The sequence below is a fragment of the Polypterus senegalus genome, unplaced genomic scaffold (genome assembly GCF_016835505.1).
Source record: "Polypterus senegalus isolate Bchr_013 unplaced genomic scaffold, ASM1683550v1 scaffold_1103, whole genome shotgun sequence".
Classification (NCBI taxonomy): Eukaryota; Metazoa; Chordata; class Cladistia; order Polypteriformes; family Polypteridae; genus Polypterus; species Polypterus senegalus.
This window is the reverse complement of record NW_024384925.1, coordinates 71,629-87,266: the sequence shown is the minus strand read 5'-3', so window position 1 is coordinate 87,266 and position 15,638 is coordinate 71,629. Positions and strand designations below refer to the sequence as shown.

At 38.3% G+C, this 15,638-nt stretch overlaps 1 non-coding gene across 1 annotated transcript; it reads left to right on the top strand.

Annotated features, from left to right (window-relative positions):
• Positions 1 to 13,571: 13,571 nt before the first annotated feature.
• Positions 13,572 to 13,728, top strand: LOC120522155. The gene has a single exon (XR_005632302.1). It is a non-coding gene; the product is annotated as a U1 spliceosomal RNA (small nuclear RNA).
• Positions 13,729 to 15,638: the final 1,910 nt, after the last annotated feature.

The window sequence follows — 15,638 nt, the reverse complement described above, 5'->3', positions numbered from 1 at the left end:
AGCTCATCTTTAAAAATACCAGCTCATACCAGTACCCCACCTCCACGTTGGAGTGGAGCTCTGTGCCCATTACTGATCCACAGGTCCATCCATCTGGTCCATCAAGAGTCACTCTCATCTCATCGGTCCATAAAACCTTTGAAAAAATCTGTCTTCAGATATTTCTTGGCCCAGTTTTGACGTTTCAACTTATGTTTCTTGTTCAGTGGTGGTTGGGTTTCAGCCCTCCTTACCTTGGCCATGTCTTTGAGCACTGAACACCTTGTACTTCTGGGCACTCCAGGTAGGTTGCAGCTCTGGAATATGAAAGTACTGGAGGATAATGGGTTCCTGGTAGCTTCACGCTTTGATTCTTCTCAAATCTTTGGCAGCTAATTTGCGTCTTTTGTTCTCAACACGTTTCTTGCGACCCTGTTGACTATTTGCAACAAAATGTTTGATGGTTCTGTGATCACACACCAATATCTTAGCAATTCCAAAAGTGCTGCATCCCTCTGAAAGACTTTTTACAATTTTTGACTTTTCAGAGTCAGTTAAATCTCTTTTTGGCCCATTTTGCCTGAGGAAAACTAGCTGCCTAATAATTCTGATCTCCTTAGGCCACACCCTCCCTCATTACACAAATACACATCACCTGACGTGCTTAAATCCAATAAGCATTCAAGTTAATACAGCTTGGAGTTGGAATATACACATTAAAAATGATGATATGGTCAAAATACTCACTTGCCTAATAATTCTGCACTCCTGTACGCTTTATATGCGCTGAGAGCCCTGGATCTGTGTGTGCTCCAATCCTTTAGATGACTGAATGTTTTGCTGCCTCTTGGCTTATTTGATATTGATTGTAAAAGAATGGCGCGTCTTGCAAGAATCTCATGTTCCACGTCATCGCCAGATGGTCCTGGGTCAATCTCTTGGCACAAAGTATCATGTTTAAGGTCCCGGCAGACGCTCTGTGGCCATCTCGCAGTTTCTTTTAAATGTCTTCCGTGACCTTAACGTGAATATCACGTCTCAACGCCCTCGTGTTTCTGTCCAGGATTTTTTTTTTTTATAATAGAGATATGCTTCAACTGATACAGTGAATTCTTATATTCTTTTCATAACAATGTTTGCAACCCTTAAATAGCAGTAGAGTGTTGTACCTTGTTAGCCATAGATTCATACAGAAGAAAGTAGGGTTAAATTACACCTTTTATTGGCTAACTAGATAGATAGATTACAAATGCAAGCTTTCGAGGCAGTTAAGGCCCCTTCATCAGGCAAGGTGTAACAAAGAAAAGGAAAAATAACTCTAGCTTATATTGGGACAGCAAGGTATACAATATCAGTTTACAAGAAAAGCAAGCCATATATTCACTAAGGGAAAACACAGAGATCATTGTCAAATCAGCTGATAAAGGGGTGCCTTAGTAATCATGAACACATCTGATTATATAAAAGAGGCACAGAGGCAGCTTTCTAATACCACTTATTACTGCAAGCTACAGGAGGACCCACTTATGTTTACATGAAAGAACTGAAGAAATTGTTAAGCAACTTACCTGTTAACATCAAGCACCACATCAGTAGTCGAATCCCTGAGGATCCAAAAGTGGGATACTTCTATATGCTCCCAAAATGCATAAAGATGGGATCTCAGGAAGGACAATAATCTCAGGAATTGGCACACTGACGGAAAATATTTCAGGATGGATTGAAAGCATTCTCAAACCCCTTGCCAGAAACACACCCAGCTATGTACAGGACACCACCCACCTCCTTAAAAACTTAGACACCATTTCTGAGGGAGCCTTCCTTGTTACAATGGATGTGGAGCATTATACACAAACATCCCCCATGGTGATGGAACTATGGCCTGTCAGATGTACCTACAACAACATGGCTTACAAACAGAGCCAGTGATACAATTGATAAAATTCATACTAACTCACAATGTGTTTTCTTTTGGTCAGGACATTTACTTACAACTAATGGGTACTGCAATGGGATTTCATTTCGCACCCCATTACGCAAACTTATTCATGGCAAGATTAGAACAGGACTTCTTGTCAACATGCAACAAAACCAATGCTTTACCTTCGCTACATAGATGACATTCTTATAATCTGGACCGCAGTTTAAAAGACCTTCTTTGCTTCCATTGGAATTACAATTCATTCCACCCCAACATAAAGCTTAAATTAAATTATTCACAAACAGAAATCAGCTTTCTGGATACTACCATTCGCATAAAGGACAGTGCCCTTATGACCTCTATTTTTCACAAACCGACAGACAGACGGACATATCTAAGAAATGACAGTTTCCACCCAAAGCAAATAATGAACTCCATCATCTACAGCCAGGCAATACGTCACAATCAGATTTGCTCAGTCCCAATGGATCGAGACACACAACTGCAGAAACACAGGATAGACTTCATCAAACAAGGGTACACTCCCAAATCAACAGACCTACAAATCAGGAGAGCTACGGCTATACCCAGAGAAAACCTTCTGAAATACAAAAGGTGCAGAAACCAAGAACCAGGTCCCATTAATTGTAACTTATCATCCACATCTAGAAACTTCCCAAAATTATTAAAGAGTTTCAACCCATGGTATAGAAAGACAATAAACTGAAGAATATATTCCCAGAACCTCCCTCCTTGCATACAGACAACCACCAAACCTCAAACAACTGATCGTCTGAAACTGTATGTGTGGCTCAGCAGCAAGTAGCACATCTCCTGCCTACAGAACAGGTGTGACACCTGTGTACATATCTACACGGCAGATCAGGTAGTTATACCACATTGCCAGCTGGAGCATAAAATAAAGGGTTCGTTCACAGGCAAATCTGCTAATGTGGTCTACCTACTCATGTGCATAAGGTGCCCCAACACTGGACTGTACAGTTGTGCTTGAAAGTTTGTGAACCCTTTAGAATTTTCTATATTTCTGCATAAATATGACCTAAAACATCATCAGATTTTCACTCAAGTCCTAAAAGTAGATAAAGAGAAACCAGTTAAACAAATGAGACAAAAATATTATACTTGGTCATTTATTTATTAAGGAAAATGATTGAATATTACATATTTGTGAGTGGCAAAAGTATGTGAACCTTTGCTTTCAGTATCTGGTGTGACCCCTTTGCAGCAATAACTGCAACTAAACGCTTCCGTAACTTTTGATCATTCCTGCACACTGGCTTGGAGGAATTTTAGCCCATTCCTCCGTACAGAACAGCTTCAACTCTGGGATGTTGGTGGGTTTCCTCACATTAACTGCTCGCTTCAGGTCCTTCCACAACATTTCATTGGATTAAGGTCAGGACTTTGACTTGGCCATTCCAAAACATTAACTTTATTCTTCTTTAACCATTCTTTGGTAGAACGACTTGTGTGCTTAGGGTCGTTGTCTTGCTGCATGACCCACCTTCTCTTGAGATTCAGTTCATGGACAGATGTCCTGACATTTTCCTTTAGAATTCTCTGATATAATTCAGAATTCATTGTTCCATCAATGAAGGCAAGCCGTCCTGGCCCAGATGCAGCAAAACAGGCCCAAACCATGATACTACCACCACCATGTTTCACAGATGGGATAAGGTTCTTATGCTGGAATGCAGTGTTTTCCTTTCTCCAAACATAACGCTTTTCATTTAAACCAAAAAGTTCTATTTTGGTCTCATCCGTCCACAAAACATTCTTCCAATAGCCTTCTGGTTTGTCCACGTGATCTTTAGCAAACTGCAGACAAGCAGCAATGTTTTTGGAGAGCAGTGGCTTTCTCCTTGCAACCCTGCCATGCACACCATTGTTGTTCAGTGTTCTCCTGATGGTGGACTCATGAACATGAACATTAGCCAATGTGAGAGAGGCCTTCAGTTGCTTAGAAGTTACCCTGGGGTCCTTTGTGACCTCGCCGACTATTACACACCTTGCTCTTGGAGTGATCTTTGTTGGTCGACCACTCCTGGGGGGGTAACAATGGTCTTGAATTTCCTCCATTTGTACACAATCTGTCTGACTGTGGATTGGTGGAGTCCAAACTCTTTAGAGATGGTTTTGTAACCTTTTCCAGCCTGATGAGCATCAACAACTCTTTTTTCTGAGGTCCTCAGAAATCTCCTTTGTTCATGCCATGATACACTTCCACAAACATGTGTTGTGAAGAGCAGACTTTGATAGATCCCTGTTCTTTAAATAACACAGGGTGCCCACTCACACCTGATTGTCATCCCATTGATTGAAAACACCTGACTCGAATTTCACCTTCAAACTAACTGCTAATCCTAGAGGTTCACATATTTTTGCCACTCACAAATATGTAATATTCGATCATTTTCCTCAATAAATAAATGACCAAGTATAATATTTTTGTCTCATTTGTTTAACTGGTTTCTCTTTATCTACTTTTAGGACTTGAGTGAAAATCTGATGATGTTTTAGGTCATATTTATGCAGAAATATAGAAAATTCTAAAGGGTTCACAAACTTTCAAGCACAACTGTATATAGGGAAACTAGTCAGACACTGCACCAGCGAATGAACTCACATAGTTTTCATATCAAACAGGACAGTGTTGATCTTCCTGTGGCAGCACACTTTAACAGTAATGGCCACGGCATAAAGGATCTGAGGGTCACTGTGCTTATGGTAATTTCAAGACCCAACAGGAGTGGAGAGAATGGGAATACAAACTTATGCTTAAATTCAATATTCTACAAAATGGAATGAATAGAGACAAGAGTTTTATGACCAGATATGTGGACTAAAAGACTGACTGACCAGCTGACTACATCAGACAATGCACTTCAAAAAGAACCTTACAGGACTTTCTCTAGTGATGGTTCTCTACATTTCATTAGTTAATTGTTCTTTTCTTTCGGGGTTAATTCATCTAAAGTTTATTAATTTTGTTAACATTTGAACAAAAGTTTGTTAAAATTAAAGAAAAATCACTTTGCTGTCCCAATATTAGCTAGATTATTTTTCAGTTTCTCTGTTACACCTTGCCTGATGAAGGGGCCTTAGCTGCCTCAAAGCTTGCATTTGAAATCTATTTAGTTAGCCAATAAAGGTGTAATTTCACCTGTGGAGACTGGCCCAGACACAGACAGGCGGACATGTTCATTTCACCCACAACACGTTTATTCACAGCAATAAAGTCACAATGTGCACCACAAAACCCCCAAAGTGGCCACACAATGCCTTACTTCCTTCAGGCCGCCTCCTTGCCTCCTCAGCTCAGTCCACTCCGCTTCCGACTCTCCCTGAATGAAGGGAGGCGGCCCTTTATCCGCACCGGATGAGCTCCAGGTGCTCCCGGCAATCTCCTGCCGACACGCCCCAGTGTGGCGGAAGTAACGGCTGTTCTCCGGAAGCTCTCAGGTGTCCCTGCTTCTCTTCCCCCAGCACTTCCTGGTGTGGCGGAAGTGATGAGGTCCAGGGTTCCAAAGGCATGGGATGCCTTGGCGGCGACCACGGGCCCCTACAGGCCCGTGGCCCCAAAGCAACCAGGATGGCGGCCCCACATGATCCAGGGTGGGCGTAGACCCTCCTCCGTCCCTCAAGGCGTTCCGCCAGGTCGTTGCCCCTGGCATCCCTGACACACCCTACTTTCTCCTGCAACCCTTAAATGTCAGTGCATTTATACAGCATCATCAAAGCCTGGTTCAAGAGACATTTTAAAGCACTTCAAGAAAAGAAAATCAGGGCTTATAAAAAGGAGATAAGTCTAAATTTAAAGCCTATACATATTCCTTCCAGCATGCAATAAACAAATTCAAGGTTGAATATAAGAATAAGCTGGACAAAGAACAAACTGGCAAATAAATTAATCAGCAGCAGAGGTACTTAGGAGGTTTCTAAGTTACTGTAATTACTAAGTACAAAGTGAAACATACAGTGTCTCCTACAGAATTCCACTTGCAGATAGACTAAATGAATTCTACAGCAGGTATGATGTACAAAGTAAAACAAAGCAGCAGGCTGAACAGAACCAACAAAATCTATGCTTTCAGCTGCCCTTTATTATTCAGGAGCTTGGTGTAATACAGATTCTCAATACACAGAACTGCCATTCCTGTTGCAGCTGCTATACTATAAGAGCATAATATATGGTATTGTAGATTCTAGCAGCAGAATCAAATCTAAGCTTAAATGGTTATTCAATGTGGCTATTACTATCCTGAAAGCCAATTGGTAAATAGCTGCTATAACTAACCAGTAGGTCTTATTGCCTTAAACAGTTTGGCAGTTGTTAATTATAAGGTATCTAGCTAAAACAGGAATGTTAAAAGTCTTAGTTTCATGACACTTTACTGAAACTAATCCAGCTTTGCAAATATTTCAACAAGAAATACCTAGTGATTCTTATGAACACAAGTCAGTGTATAATGATGAATCCTCGACACCTGCTCATATATTACTGCCTCATGCACGATCTGCAAAAATGGCAATGGTATGCCTCTGATTTTCTTGACAGTGTATACTATAAAAATGTCCCAGGACTAATACCTAGACTTAACCATATGTTTGTGACAGGTCAAAGAATGGGATTTTATCATATTGGGTCATTTTATTTGAATGACACAAATTTTGCAATTGAATTTTTAGTGTTTTTATTTTCTTTTCACTAGAGAAGATTTATTTTTCTTACTGAAATTGACACATTTAATGTGCTAAAATCTCCTTTTTCACTCTCTTCATTCAGGAAACACAAATGTTTATTGTTTATTTTCATTCTAAAATCTGTGTAAGAGCCATATGTCAGTTAGTTAGGTTTTGTTAAATTAATAGTAGTGTTTTCTTAATTATGTTAAAACATTTGCCTATACCTGTATATGAATGCATAGTCTAAGGAGATTCTATTATAACCCCACAAGCAAATTGAATATTCTATTTCTTGTCCCTCTGACTACAGACTAGTCTCAGTTTATGACTTGCCTTGCAATAAGTGAGGCACGAAGGAAAACATTTTCAAACCGTGCCCTATTAAATGCAACGTGCCATATTGAATATGGTGTGCTATACATTTAGAATGTGTTGAATGTATTAAATAAAGCTTATATAACTTTGCTGTAGAGAAATATCACAACCTTTAAGTATAGAAATCAACTGAAGTTTAACAAGAAAAGACTAAGTTTGTAGGAAAAACATTTTTCCTTTTTTCCTTTCATTGTGCATGTGTAACTTTTTTATTTTTTAACTGTTTTTAAACTGTTTTGCTTTGAATTTTACTAAAACTTTTAAACATTATCTTTATTGGACTGAGAAATTTGTTTTGTACATGTTTGATGCTGATCCTACCTTACCAACTCAGTAGCTGCTTGATTTTGAGGCCCTGGATAAGATGCATCTACAATCTGCTTAGCAGCATCATCAAGTACCAGTCACCCTTGACTCAGTCAACCAAGCAAACTATGAAAAGTTTCTGTGGATTTCCATGTGCCATTGACATGTGCTGGTCGTTTTCAGCTCAACAGCTTTACCAGTTTTTATGGATATCATTGCCTTTTTCCAGATACTCCAATATTTAAAGGCAATCATATCTGTTCCTGTACAACTAACCCATCTTAAATAGTAAACAATTATTAGAAAATTATAGAAATAATCCTTGTGCCCCAATTAATGCAAGTTATCGGCAATATACTGATAACGCAATTGTGCTTCACTCACTCAGAATATGGAACCAATGTAGAAAGCATTTTAAGATGGAGAAGTTTTTATCTGTGGCACCTTTGCAAGAGAACCACCTCTTTCAACCGTCGCAAACATATGCAGTTTTAATACCTGGAAAAAATTGGGATTAACTTGCTTAGAGATCTTTATATAGACAACATCCTTGCATCCTATGAACAATTACATTCCAAATTTAACTTTCCAGCTACACATTTCTTTCACTATCTTCAAATTAGGAACTTTGTTAAACAGAACCTGCCCGATTTTCCTCATCTTGTACCCTCGTCCATGCCGGAAAAAATATTGCTCAAACAAACTGTGATTGCATTCACTACTCTATTGGCACGCAGACTTATTTTGCTAAACTTGAAGAACCCAAACTCTCCTATTTTAAGTCAGTGGGAAACTGATGTTTTATACTATTTGAAATTGGAAAAATCAAATACTCAGTTAGAGGATCTGTACAGATTTTTTTCAAAACATGGCAGGATCTAATCAATAATATTTTAGAATAAGCACTTAAAGCACCGAGAAAGCAATTATCTACGCTGTTTCATTTTCTTCTCCATTCATCTCTATTAGCCTATTAAACTCATCAATTTAGGTATGTTTACAAGCCTTACATTTTACCACGTTGGCCATCTTCTCTCTATTAGGTGTGGGGTCGACTAGTTCTCAATCCTATTTTTGTAAAATTGATCGATTTGTATGGAATGATTACAATAAAATTAATAAAAAGAAAATTTATAGAAATAAGGGCTCACAGCACATATGACATTTATCCTACTGATCATGTTTTTTTTTATTGTTTTGTATGCTTTTATTCTGGTCTGTTGGCAAAGTCATTAGACTTTTGCACTATATTCTATCCTGTGTGTTGTCTATTAACAGAATGTTTGACTATTTGAAGCTGTGCACAATTTGTAAGCTCTTCTCCTTGCATCCTGTAACTTGCTTTGATCTTTCTTAGTAACTGTGTCATATTGCCCCACTCAGTATTTTACATCTTAGCTATTGATTTTGCAAGCTAAAGGCTAGTTATTGATGTTGTTTAAAACCACAAGTTTCATTTTTCCTTCAAGTTTTACTGTCCTTTTTACAAGTGTTCATTATTTGTTTCTATTATACAGTTGATGTCAGAGTTTACATACACTTAGGGTGATTTCTTTCGACTCACTTTGTAACTCCTCCACCTATTTTGCACTAAAACTATACATTTGACATATTGTTTAAGATATCTACTTTGTGCAGAACAAAAGATGTCTTAAATGATAAGCCAAATTTATGGTTAGTTAATATAAAATCTGTGGAGGGGTAATGAAGTGAGCTTTAAAAATTCACCCTAAGTGTATGTAATCTTTGACTTCAACTATAAGTGATAAATTATGATGCTCCACAATGAAAATGGGTGATAAACTTTCTTTGTAAGCCTTATGGACTGTAAAATAAGATTTCACAACATCAACATCATTTGCAAATTATGACCTCACAGACGGTTTGTAAATACAAGTTGTGACCTGTAGGAGGCATAGCAGTACCCCAAACTCCAGAAACAACCTTACAGACATAGGTCCTGGGTTCAAAATAAAAGGTTTCTTAAGACAAATACCTTACAAAAGGCTTCAAAAGTGACATAAGCACAAGTATTCTTCCCCTTCTCTTTTTCTCTCTCCTTCCATTTCTCCAGGTGAGCTTTGTCTGTCCTCCACACATGACTCCAACTACCTGAGGTGAGGCAGAGGGCTCTTGTTAAGACAGACCCTGGAAATTCTTGTTTGGTGAAAGTCTGGAGGGTCAGGTGGAAGTGACATAAAGTAGGGATGGTCCATCCCTGCACCTCCCTGGCGGCTCCCACACCCAGCAGGGCTGTCCCACAGAACTAAGATTCCCAGCCTGCCCCATAGTCTTGAAAAAGCAGCAGCGACACATGGATGCTACTGTCTAGTGTGTTAGGGTAACTCCACCTGCAATTCTAATACTGGCAAGGGACCAATAGCCAACCTGGTTGGGATGCCAGTCCATTGCTGTCCTGCCACTCTGGCCCCCATTCCTGGCAAGGGGCCACCTTTCCTCCTGGACAGAAAGCCAGACAATCCCATATGGCACTTACAAAGTATAGAAACAATAGATAAAGAATATCTACTGCTAAGTCTTTTGGAAAACAAGCCATGAAGTGCTGCAGTTTCATTATAAATAACATTTTTCTTGTTTTTGTTTTGATACTATCTTCAGCTCAAAAAGTGATCCTGTGGAAACAGCAAAGAAACTCATAACTGCAAAATTGTTGTTGATTCAGTCATCATTGGAGACACTGAAAACTATATCTTACATGGAATTAGTAATGTCACTGGTAAGTATTGCTTTAATATTTTGACATTTCCTGTTAATGCTTTAATATTTTAAAGTAAAGCAGAGGGAAACGCAGGGGATGTGCAGAACTGTAGTAACTACAGAGGGATAAAACTGTTGAGTCACAGCATGAAATTATGGGAAAGAGTAGTGGAAGCTAGGTTAAGAAGTGAGGTGATGATTAGTGAGCAACAGTATGGTTTCTTGCTGGGAAAAGAGCATCACAGATGTGATGTTTGCTCTGAGGGTGTTGATGGAGAAGTTTAGAGAGGCCAGAAGGAGTTTCATTACATCTTGTGGACCTGAAGAAAGCATATATGGTACTGTATGAGGAAGTCTGTAGTGGCAGAAAGTATGTAAAACTGGTACAGGATGTGTATGCGAGTGGTGATACAGTGGTGAAGTCTGCAGTAGAAGTGACGGATGCATTCAAGGTACAGGTGAGACTACATCAAGGGTCAGCTCAATATTAGACAGGAGTCCCATGGACTATGATGCTTGCAGATGGCATTGTGATCTGTAGCAATAGTAGGGAACAAGTTGAGGAGACCCAGAAGAGGTGATGTGTGAATGAGTAGGAGATCAGAGGAATGGTGAGGATGCTGGGAGTAGAGTTGGCAAAGGTGGGTGAGTTCAAATACTTGGGATCAACAGTACAGAGTAATGGGGAGTGTGAAGAGAGGTGAAGAAAAGAGTGCAGGCAGGGTGGAGTGGTTGGAGAAGAGCATCAGGAGTGATATGTGACAGATGGGTACCAGCAAGAGTGAAAAGGAAGGTCTACAAGACAGTAGTGAGACCAGCTGTGTTATATGGGTTGGGGACGGTGGTACTGACCAAAAACAGAAGACTGAGCTGGAGGTGGCAGAGTTAAAGATGCTATGATTTGCTTTGTGTGTGATGAGGATGGACAGAATTAGGAATGAGTACATTAGAGGGTCAGCTCAGGTTGGACAGTTGGGAGACACAGTTAGAGAGGTCAGATTGCGTTGGTTTGAACATGTGCAGAGGAGAAATGCTGGGTATATTGGGAGGATGTTAAGGATGGAAAAGAGGAAGGCCTAAGAAGGTTTATAGATGTGGTGAGAAAGGACATGAAGGAGGTGGGTGTAACAGAACAAGATGCAGAGGACAGAAAAATATGGAAAAAGATGAATTGTTACTTATTAACTATTTATTGCTATGACACTGGTTATTTACTTACTTCTGTATTTACAGATGCCAGTAAAGCTACTGTTGCTTTCTGCCCTGCCTTGTCAACTCTAGTTCAAATACAAATAACGAAAAAACAAGTACACTTAACAAGTAATTTCTCCAAGCGCACGCCAAAGCCCAGCTGCTTGTGCTTCTGTGTGGGCAGAAAAAAAGCAAAAAAAACCTTCTTAAGGGAAAAATACTTTACAAATTCCACAGGATTCCAGGGCAAAACGTATTTTTCATTAACTGTCACACCACAGAAAACACAAAAACTCTGAGCAACTCCAGCTGCTTCACTCTTGATTGCAAAGATGATGTCAGTACATGTCCTCCTTCATTTTGCTTGGCTTGGGAACGGTTTACTGAAGCCATCTCTCATAGTTTATACATGTTTATGCAGTTTATTTTCATTTGCTTGTGTACAGCATTACATGAAAGCAAGATTATAAGATGGATTGCAGGGAGGGATGTATTCCATAGCAATTTGTCATAAGATGAGCGAATAAGAAAGGAAACAATCATTGCTACCACTGCTGTGCCACCATGCCCCCACATTTTTATTATATGCTTTAATTCATTTCATCATGAAAGTGGTATCAAGTATACATTGTGCTATTCTAAAATGTTCAGAGAGCTGTAATATCATGAATGTAATGTATTCTATGTTGTGATCACTGCCTGCGCACTCCTGTCTACAAAGAAAAGCTTGTTTAAGAAGCACGTAGTGATTAATGACTGGGTCGGGGAACACATGTTACTTTGTTTATGATGGGATTTGAAAAACTCTAGTAAATTAAACAATGATTTTAAGTTGAACTTTACAACATTCTACTTTAATGACAAAACAAACTACAAAATTAAAGTGGATATGTCGAGATTAAAGTCTGCATTTGACCTTTTTTTTTCTTCACTGTGCCACTAATTTTTTTGTTTTCTCTGTACCCTAATACTTCCATATGACACTCTGGCAATGGGCTACGACTTGCATTTTCACCATAACTGAAATAATGTTGTTAATACGACCTGAGGCTTCTGGACTAGTATAAAGTAGTTTGATCCAAGCACATGTTTGGGCTGAACCCAAATATGTGTGATGTGTTGAACAGATAGTCCCATTTAACCATATCAAATGCTTTTCTGTATCTAAAGATAATAAGATCGCTGGAGTGTTAGATATAATGGGTATATATATTATATTAAACAAACTTTGAAGGTTAAAAGTTAAGTGTGTGCTTTTAATAAATCCTGTTTGGTCTTGTGATATTACAGAAGGAAGCACTTTCTCAGTCCCTCTGGCCACAACTCTGGAGAGTATCTTAACATTGTTATTCAGAAGAGAGATCGGTCCGTGTAATGCACAATATAGTAGGTCCTTGTTCTTTCTTAGGAAAGATGGTAATTAATGCTTGGCTCAAAGATTGAGGTAGAATTTTTTTGTCTTTAGCTTCTATAAATGTTGCTAATAATAGTGGAAGTAACTTATTTGAGATTTTTTATAAAATTCCACTGGGTAGTCATTCGGGACGGCTGCTTTCCCACTTTGAAGTGAGTGTATAGCGTCTTGTAATTCTGAAAGTGTCAGAGGTTTATCCAGTTCAACAGCACTGAGTATCCAGTTGTGGTATCTGTAATAGATCAAGAAAGTCATTAGATTGTGTACTATCTTTTTAAACTGAGTAGAATATAAGGATTTATAGTACTCTCAAAATGTGTTAGTTATATTTTTATGGTCAATAATTTTATCTCCATCTGTGTTGTTAATTGCTGTTATTGCATTACGGACTTCCTGCTTGTGGCTTTGTTGGGCTAAGATCTTATTAGCCTTTTCTCCGTGTTCATAATAATGATGTTGCGATTTAAAGATAAGTTATTCAGTTTCTTTAGTAGTCAAGAGGTTAAATTGTGATTGCAAAACCTGTCTTTTCATATAGAGTGCCTCATTTGGATACCTGGAGTATTCTAGATCTGGTCTGGTAATTTTGCTGATTAACTCAGATGCCTTCTTGGTTTCCAGTTTATTTTTGTGAGAGAGATATGAAATAATCTGTCTTCTTAAAATGCCTTCAGAGTTTCCTAGGATATACCTGCTAAGACCTCTGAGGATGCATTTGTCTCAATAAAATAATCAGTTTGTTTGAAAATGAATTATGTATAGTTCTCATCAGCTAATGACAGGGGTTAAGACGTCAGCTACAAGATGAGTGTGTAGGATGCAGTGATTTAAGCTCCATGATCAGAGGGGTATGATCAGAGATAACAATATAGTTGCACTTACAAGATTTGCTATTGGGCAAAAATTATTGTCTATGAGGAAATAATCAATTCTGGAGAATAATGATGTATGGGTGAGAACATACTTACCTGGCAGGGGAGATACCATGATCACTAAGGTGGTTCTCCCAGGCGAGGCTCATCCATTGCACTCTGGGCGTGCTGACCCCTCGATTTCCCCAAATCGGGAAACTCAAGTGCATAATTTGTGGTAGTGGCACTGCATTCGGCTATACCCTGATTTATTAGGCAGAGTGGTGGCTCTGAGGCTAGGGATCTGCACTGGCAATCAGAAGATTGCGGTTCGAATCCTGTAAATGCCAAAACAGACTCTGCTCTGTTGGGCACTTGGGCAAGGCCCTTAACCTGCAATTTCTGAGCACTTTGAGTAGTGAGAAAAGCGCTCTATAAATGCAAAAATTATTATTAATTATTATTAGAAGAAGGCATATGCTCTTAGGTTAGAATTTAAGAACCTCCATTGGTCAGATAAGTTATGATCCATTACAAACTGTGTAATTATCTTTGTAGTATTAGATGTTATCGCTGTTGTATCTGAGGATCTGTCCAGATCTGGATTTAAAATGCAATTAAAGTCTTCACATTAGGGATATATGCAAATACATTTTGGAAGAAAGCTCTATGATCCATGTTAGGTGTATAGATATTAATCAAAATTATTTTAGTATTAGATAAATTTGCCTGTCACCATGACATATCAGATATTGCATCTGACACTACAAATGGGATAGTTCTGTGTATTAAGAGTCTCCTAGCCCTGGTTTTCTTTGTCTAGCTGGAGTGAAAAATTTGGCCTCTCTTTGCAAAAACTGGTCCTTACTTATTAATAAGTGAGTCTCCTGTAAAAATATTGTCTTGGCATTTAGACTTGTTAAGTGCAAGACTACTTTCATTCTCTTTAATTTTTGATTGAGACCCTTGACATTCCAGCTCACAAAGTTCACTATATGGTCATGGAATTACTTCTTCTGAACTTTTGTTGACATTTTGTAGTCTTAGTTTAAGGTAGTACATTGTACATACAATAACTTTCACATAGATTTCATATTATATGTAAGTGATACAGCTGTGAAGTGTATTTTATGTTGTTACTAACGGTTATTAGGTTATAAGGTAAAAGATAAAACAGAAATAGCATTGCTCTCTTCCTTCCCACCCACTAAACCAGCCCCTGCACTCCCAAGCCACACTTTGCAAAGTTCCAGTCCTCTGACATGCCAAGAGAAGGAGCATATCTTGAGCAAAATAATCCCCCAGCAGCCGTGTGAAGAAGGTTAAAACTGACATATCCTGTGAAGATACAGTTTAAATACAATAGACTAATTATATAATCTTAAATCATCCAAATATAATAGACCAAGGTTATGATGTTAAAGAAAAAAAAACTGTAATAAACACTGTAAAACGCTGGTTACTTAAATAAAGTTTAACAAAAGACCATAGCTTTTTACTTTTTGGTAGGCAAAGTGTGCAAATTATTATTGAAAGAAATTTCAATATGGTAACTGAAGCTTAAACAATAACTGTTTACTTTTTCATTAACCAGTTGGCCAAGATGTAGCCATAAGTGGCTGAAATGTGCATATAATTAATGAAAGAAATATCAATATAGTAAGTACAGTTTAATTTAAAAAAAAGGTAAAAGGGAAATGGATGGTCAAAAAGAAATTAAATATAAAATAAGGTAAAAATATATATATATATAATATTTATATATATATATATATATATATATATATATATATATATACTTATGGCAAATTTCACTTTACAAATGGTCCAAAATACAAGCTTCAAGTAGAATCTTCTTTGCCTTGCCAGAACACAGTGTGACTCATAATCGTGTGTTTCAAAAGAAAGTCAGGATCAGTCTTCTCAGCTCTTTATCTGCTTTGACTGGAGAATTCAAAATAACCACTTTCAGTTTGGCAGGGCACAAGGCGCTGTATCTGATTTCAACTCTACGTAGACACTGTTTAATGCTGTAGAATGCATGTTTAGCAGCTGTAGCGGGTGAGAAGTCTGGGAAAATACAAATGCGGCTATTTTAAAAATAATCTTGTCTTTTATCTGAGATGGGACATGAGATTTTGTTTGACCTGTAGTTTCTTGAAATGGACAGTTAGGC